The sequence below is a fragment of the Vicia villosa genome, linkage group LG3, assembly GCF_029867415.1.
Source record: "Vicia villosa cultivar HV-30 ecotype Madison, WI linkage group LG3, Vvil1.0, whole genome shotgun sequence".
Classification (NCBI taxonomy): Eukaryota; Viridiplantae; Streptophyta; class Magnoliopsida; order Fabales; family Fabaceae; genus Vicia; species Vicia villosa.
This window is the reverse complement of record NC_081182.1, coordinates 75514007-75521145: the sequence shown is the minus strand read 5'-3', so window position 1 is coordinate 75521145 and position 7139 is coordinate 75514007. Positions and strand designations below refer to the sequence as shown.

Genomic DNA, 7139 nt, shown 5'->3' with positions numbered 1-7139 from the left:
TTCCCCAAAACTTCAATAGGTTTAAGGTTTACCCTATTAACTTTTTTTCATCTTTCTTTACACAGCCAAAAACCTTACCTTAATACTCTGAAGCCATAAACCTTTGCCTTAGATAAAACCTTAGGAAAGGGTTAAGGGTGCCTAACACCTTCCTTTGACCTGATTATAATAACTTACCCAGATCTTTAAAATTTTGTAGGGTTTCCTATTCGCCCTGGTAGAATAGGTGGCGACTCTAAAATCTAAATTGTTTAGGGCATGTTGCTACAGATACGAGTGTCTAATAGGCCGCAAGTGCATGTCTTAATCAGTTTTAGTATAAAAGGTTTTATTGATCCCACATAGACCAATCACCAATTACCGTTATTTGTTACTACGGTATTTATCTAAGGCTAGCTATTTGTTTGCTTTGCGTAAAATTGAAAAAATCGATTTAAGTTAAATTTAATAATGAGAGGCCGAAACATGACTTCCTCATGTCATCGCACTTTATTGTAACGAGAAGAAAATATCTTTAGCAAAAAAACTAAGTTAAAGCTACCGTCCGCTTTCACGTGTTCGTTATCAGAATATTTTAAATTCGTGAACGTCCACTTTTGCGTTACCGTCCGCACTTTATTTTGAGAACTTTAATATTTAACAGGTCTATATTTAACAGGTCAATATTTAACAGGTACCACCTTGCTAATTCTTGTGTTTTGAAATTAAAGTTTTGCATAAGAAGTTAGGAATGAGAACATTGAAATAATCCAATTTTTGTTTGTTGTTCTTCACTTTGACTTGACCAAATGACTGCATAAGACCTTATTAGTTTATGTATATTGTAGCATGATTGACAAATATTATAAGACCTTCTTAATTTATAGGAATTTTCAAAAGCTCACTCTTAAAGATAGTCCACGAAGTGCATTCACCGACAAAGACGGTCTCTCTGGACTGTAATGGCATAAACATTTGGTAACTATATTTTTAGGGATTTTTCTTATCCTAATAAGCAATTGGAAAGTGGAAACATTTTGTTGAAAATCTATGAAAACCTATAAATTTCATTTTCCCCTGTTTTTCAGATCTATGGACCATCTAAACATAATCGTTATGGCTCTCAACCATTCCTTGGAATTGGTGATGCTGTACAAATGGCCAGGAAACTACACATTGTAGAATCATGGAGTCGATTAAAAAGTTTGGAGAGTCTCAAGAGTCATCAGAAAAGCTTCGTTAGTTCACATTACTCTATAAGTTTTTTCTATATCAACATGTATAATAGCAATAATAGCAATGACACGTTTGTTTGATGGATTTTCAAACTTTCTTATCTTATGTTTGATCCTGAATTATGCAGTATGAAGTGTAACTCCCAAAACTATACTTTGGAACTGACATGTTTCTGTTTCTCTATCTGTGAGTAAGCTTTCTTCCTATCATTTTACTAATTCACTCTATATACAAATATTTATTTGAAGTGACATGTCTCAGTGTTGATGTTGGTTCTTCTCCACAATTGGTTTAGGTGAGAATTGTTATGTATCATGAATAAAGGTGATCTTATACTTTAACATGTTGCAGTAATACAACAATTGGGGATCTTAAACCAGTTGATACAATGTTGCCAATGCCCTGTCAATGCAATTTTCTAAATAATAGTTGGTGCATTTGGAAATCAAGGAACCATAAAATCTTCTGAAACGAAGAGATTCAAATTGGAAAAATGATAGAGGAAGCAAAGATATGCGCTTGGAAATGGCTGAAGATTAAATCCATGTTGATTAAGGATGATTTTGTTTTGTTTTGTTTAAATCCTAAAGCCTGTTTGTGTGGTGTGGATGCCTGAGTTATTTCTGTTTGTGGGTCAATCTGGTCTGAGAATTTTGGGTCGTGGCAATATAGTGCTCCATCAGTTCAGCGGCGTTATGTGGTTTCTGCAGTATTTGGTTGATCAGAGCGCCATTTGCAGCCTGTGTTGAAGGGAGTATTTCAATTTAGTCTCTTTTTGCTGGGTTCTGTTGCTGGTAGCTTCCCCTTTTTTGGCTTTCTGGCTGTTGTGTTTGCATCATTTGCGCTTCGTTTTGGTGTCTCATGAGCTTAGGGTTATGTGTTGTGCTATCTATTTTAATAGGTGGAGTTATCCTATCCTGTACTTTGCAGTTTCATGGTTTACTCTTGATTTGGGTTAGCGTGTATTTTGCCTTAGGTGTTACTCAGTAGTGATGGTACTGGTTTTAGTTTGGGTAGCTTTGTTGTTCAGAGGTTTTGTTATGTGGATTATGGTGGTCTGTAGCACTTCTTGTGTGCTATCTTCTTCTTAATTGATTTAATCTTCTTAATTGTTTACACTGTTTTTTGTACTGTCTATGTCTCATGCTTTCCACTTGTCACACCACCATATTAATTGAAATCTCTGTTCAACTTCCTATCACTCATACTAACCCGATTTCTGTACCTTATAATAGTGTAAACAATGCTTTGGTTTTTGTGTTCACAGTACAAAAAACAGAAGTTACTTTCACAACCTATTAACACACTTACTATAGGTTGACCATTGCATATTTAACTTGACAAGACAGTACTACAAAACAAGTTTTCACTGTCCAAAGATTACCAAAAAAATATTTGGCCGCTTGATAAACTAAAGCTGCTCCAACATAGACAATATAGTTACTTCAAACTTAAATTTGTAGTTACATCCATGTAATATGGTTTCTTAACACATCATTACATCCTAAAATATAAACCAATATATTAGATCATGGTAAAAAGAAATTTCCTGCAGTAATAAGAAGTCAATTATTACAGACTAAAGTCAATTATTACAGACTAAAGTTACTTGAAGTTCACAATGTTTTGGAAATTTAACATATGCTAAGTTAATTATTAACCAACTATTATCTTTTTAATACTTTCAATCATAAGGTACTGCCAACTGATATTAAAGTGTAATTGTAGACCTTATAGTAATGAAACTTTTTCTGATTGAGAATCAACTGATATTGCCCCTGGTAGTAATATTTATTTCTTTTTGCTAATGAGCAAAAATATTTTATTTCTTTTTGTTAATGAGCAACAAGTTACTTTAGAGCCTATTATATGTATTAATCCCCTACTTCACTTCCCAGGATTGTTAATGAGCAACGAATTTCTTCCTCTACTCCAAATACATAGCTACATGTAAATAATTCATTTAAAATATAATTTATTATTTTGAAAAAACAAGTATAATTCATTGTTATTTTCTAAATGTATATCTAAATCAAACTATAAAGATACAAAAGTACACACAAAATAATATATTGGAATACAAGGTAGTGTATCATGTGTAAATAATAAATTAAATAAATATAGGAACTTGAGAATTTTTGTGCAAGGAAGTAAATAAATCAAACCTTATCTTTTGTGAGTATTGTAGTGTAGTTTTTTGAGTTAGGCCTTGTGTGTATTTTAGAAGCAGTAATATGGAGGACATACTGATAAAGGTGAAATTATTTTATATATTATTGTGTCTTACATGTAGTATCGATTGTATGTGATGGAGACTTTCATCAGTTTCTTTTTCCATGATCAATTGTATTTCCCATACAAGTCATCATCATTTACACGTCTCTCTATAGTTACTTTTATTATCTCTAAAAATTGTGTCAAATATAGTACAACAATGATCAACTATATATTATACCGTTATATATATTTTTTAAATTTTAATTATTAGTTAATTAATAATATTATTAGAGGGGAAGGTTGGTAGAAATTAAAATAAAAAATAAAAAATAATTAATAGTGGAAGTTATAAAAATAAAAAATAATTAACGTTTTATTTCAGTTACTATTAAATGTTTTATCTAACTACTTTCAAAATAAACATATAAAAATATAGAAAAATATTATTATTATTATTATTATTATTTTTATTATTATATATTTGACTGGGGTTTAGGGATTTTTATGGTTTTCCACGAAAATGCATGTGGTCATTTTATTTGAGAGACACTCCAAAGAAGTTAATATAGTGAGAAGGTTTTTTTTTTTTTTTTTTTGCGTAGAGGGATGAGAAGTGTAGAGTTTAAGGCCATTGGAACTATTATGGGGAATGTTGTTTGATCCAACATGGGTGAAATATATGTTGATATCTCCCCATCGTGATTATGATATCATCACTTTGCAATATATAGAGGAGCGTTTATTATCGGTTGATGAGAATATGATTTACCAACTCTTATGAATTTTATCATTAAAATTCACTATTTTTATGGGACACTATCCCCTCGATACATTTTTTATTTTAATCAACAAAATATTAAATATTTATAATTAGCATAAACTCATTATTTTCACGAGACACTTTCACCACAATATATTTTTTATTTTAATTAACAAAATATTAAAAATATTTATAATTAACATAAGCTTACTATTTTCATGGGACACTATTGTCACAATACCATTTTTTATTTTAATCAATAAAATATTTAAAATATTTATAATTAGCATAAACTCACTATTTTTACGGGACACTATCACCACGATACATTTTTTATTTTAATTAACAAAAAATTATAAATATTTATAGTTACTGGTGATAATTGTAAATATTTATAGTTATTAGATATTGAATTTATAATATTAGTGAGTTGGGACACGTTTATTTTTAAATATTTTCAGTTATTTAGTGATTTTATAATAACAATTATACATCAACAACGACCATGCCTTATCGAATTATCTAAGAAAAGAAAGAACATATTTTCTTTTTTCAAGCATAATTTTTCTATTAGATACCAAAAAGTATCCCTTTTGTGGGGGCAAATTACAAAACTCATTCTTTCATGTGGTTGTTGACATTAATATTGCCCATGAATATAATATTTTGGTCACAACTTGCTACTATTTCATATTTTATTACTTGCATATTCTATTATTACTATCTATTGACAAATCAGATGCTAATGACAATGAGGCTTTCGAATATTAATAAAAAATTTAAACATTTTCTATTGCATTACTACTTCATGTTCACCTTAAGAACAGAAAATACCCGTGCGGACGCACGGGTCTTCTACTAGTTTATAATTTTAAAATCCATTTTGAAAATTAACCGTTTCTTATTTAATTTAGAAATGATTTCACTATTTTAAAAATAAAAAATGTGAAATTTTCTTAGTAAAATACCGTTTTCACTCCTTCGAGTCAAACTATTATTTTGGTATTTCTCCTTTGGTAGCAAATCCTTTGCATTAAAAACTGAATTTTAAACCATAAAAATTATTTTTGTTATAATTTATTAAGCATGCAATTTATACGAGTCTCATCGGTATGATAGTCCTCATGTTTTATACTCTCATGTTTCATACTGAACAGATTTACTCACACATAATAAAAAATAAAAACATTACATGAAGTGTAATATTTTATGACATACATAATAAAAATCAACAAGAAAATTGAACCAAGAAATTACCTTCTAAGACATGGTAATTGCTTTCAAGGGCTAGATACTGCAAGTGAATCAAAAGTAGAGAAAGGTGGAAATGCTCTGAAGGGAGACTTTTTATCTGGTATAATATTGACTTCAAATAAAGGTGCATGGAATGAAATTAAAGCAACAACAAGTAATGAAAATACAGCCGCAACAAAATAGAAATAAAGCTTCAAGTACAAAAAATCAAGTTTGCAAAAATACCTCAATGTGAGATATTTTTGCTTTTACAAGTGGATATAGTGCTCAATGTAAGCTTGGATGCTAAAATTGTGAGTTTAAAGTCCTATTTATAGACTAAATTTCACTTTGGAATTACACAACTACAAAAAAAAAACGATTCTAACATCGGACGCGCGAAATGCATCTTACCTCGACAAACGAATCGAGGTAACGAAAGGCGTCATAAAATGTAATTACTTAACACCTCGATTTTTAAAACACCAAATAAAGGATTGATTAGGGCATGAGTTTGAACCTGAGTTTCAGCACTTTTATTATTTACAAAAACTAGCGTCTTTTTTATCTCGGTCTATTATAAAAACTGAAGGGTCATTAGTTTTTTTTTAATAAATCCTGTTAAAGCGTTTTCACATAACATTAATAAAATAATTTGTTTACAAACTATAGTGTTTACCCAAAATAAAAAATTAATTGTCCATGAAGATTATATGTTGGATCTTCAATCCTTTATATTCCCCAAACCAAAAAAAAACATTCTCTATGGCTTTTGCTTGCATTTGTTTCAGATATGAACAAAAAAGAGTTAGACAAATAAATAATTTTATCCTCAAATAAAAACACAAACCTTATACCCAAATAATCTTCTGTTCTAGCAATCCATCGTAGAGAACTATTCATGACTAACACTTTTGCAAACCTTAAACTCTTCATGATGTTGGATCTTCAAATCTTTGATATTATGGGAAATATAAAATGATGGGTGCATAATATTCTGGGGAACAAAAAATTTTTAGATAAATAAATAAAATGATGTTGCAAATCTTAAAGTGGAGGATAGTTTGAAGGATTTTATGTTGTTTCAAAATGCTTTTATAATGGAAGTTATTTTTGTTTCATGCATACCACTAATGATAATGTCTCGGGCGTTGATAGTCATGAAATGGACGGCAATGATTTGATTACGAACGGGTTAGAACATTTATTAACAAATTAAACATACAATTAAAATCGAGGTTCCAATGCTCAAAAACATTTAATGTTAGTAGTTGATTCATCAAATATTATTAAGGATATTATAGTAAATTTTACTTTGTTTGTACATGAAATCAAAAAAATTAATTACACTTAATTAACTTTTTGAATATGCGTGAAATTAGTTATTTTTCCTTATAATTATGACCAGAGCGAGTATGTCATTAATTTTCCTAGAATTTAGTTGAGTGAAAAAGACAAACGTATTTCTAGTTTTAAGTGTTTCCTTTATTATATTTGCTTTGAAATGCAGCCCCTATGTAAGTATTGAAAAGTATGAGCTTTACATATATGGACCAAAATGAAAAGCCATTTTCATCTTTTTGCATACAAAATGACATCTTTTAAAAAGGCCAATTTGTGTCATTGATCTATACAAAAGTGACATGTAAAAAAAAAGCCTAAAAAATTATTTCAAATGTGTAATCATAGTATATTATATTATATTATGATATAG

At 29.5% G+C, this 7139-nt stretch overlaps 1 long non-coding RNA gene across 4 annotated transcripts; it reads left to right on the top strand.

The window, feature by feature from the left end:
* Positions 1 to 653: 653 nt before the first annotated feature.
* On the top strand, positions 654 to 2308 carry LOC131656110 (uncharacterized). Of its 4 annotated transcripts, none has more exons than XR_009299996.1 (4): positions 654 to 957; positions 1068 to 1217; positions 1343 to 1401; positions 1567 to 2308. It is a non-coding gene; the product is annotated as an uncharacterized LOC131656110 (long non-coding RNA). The 4 variants fall into 4 exon arrangements; XR_009299995.1 differs by having other exon boundaries at positions 1511 to 2308; XR_009299997.1 differs by having other exon boundaries at positions 1068 to 1401.
* Positions 2309 to 7139: the final 4831 nt, after the last annotated feature.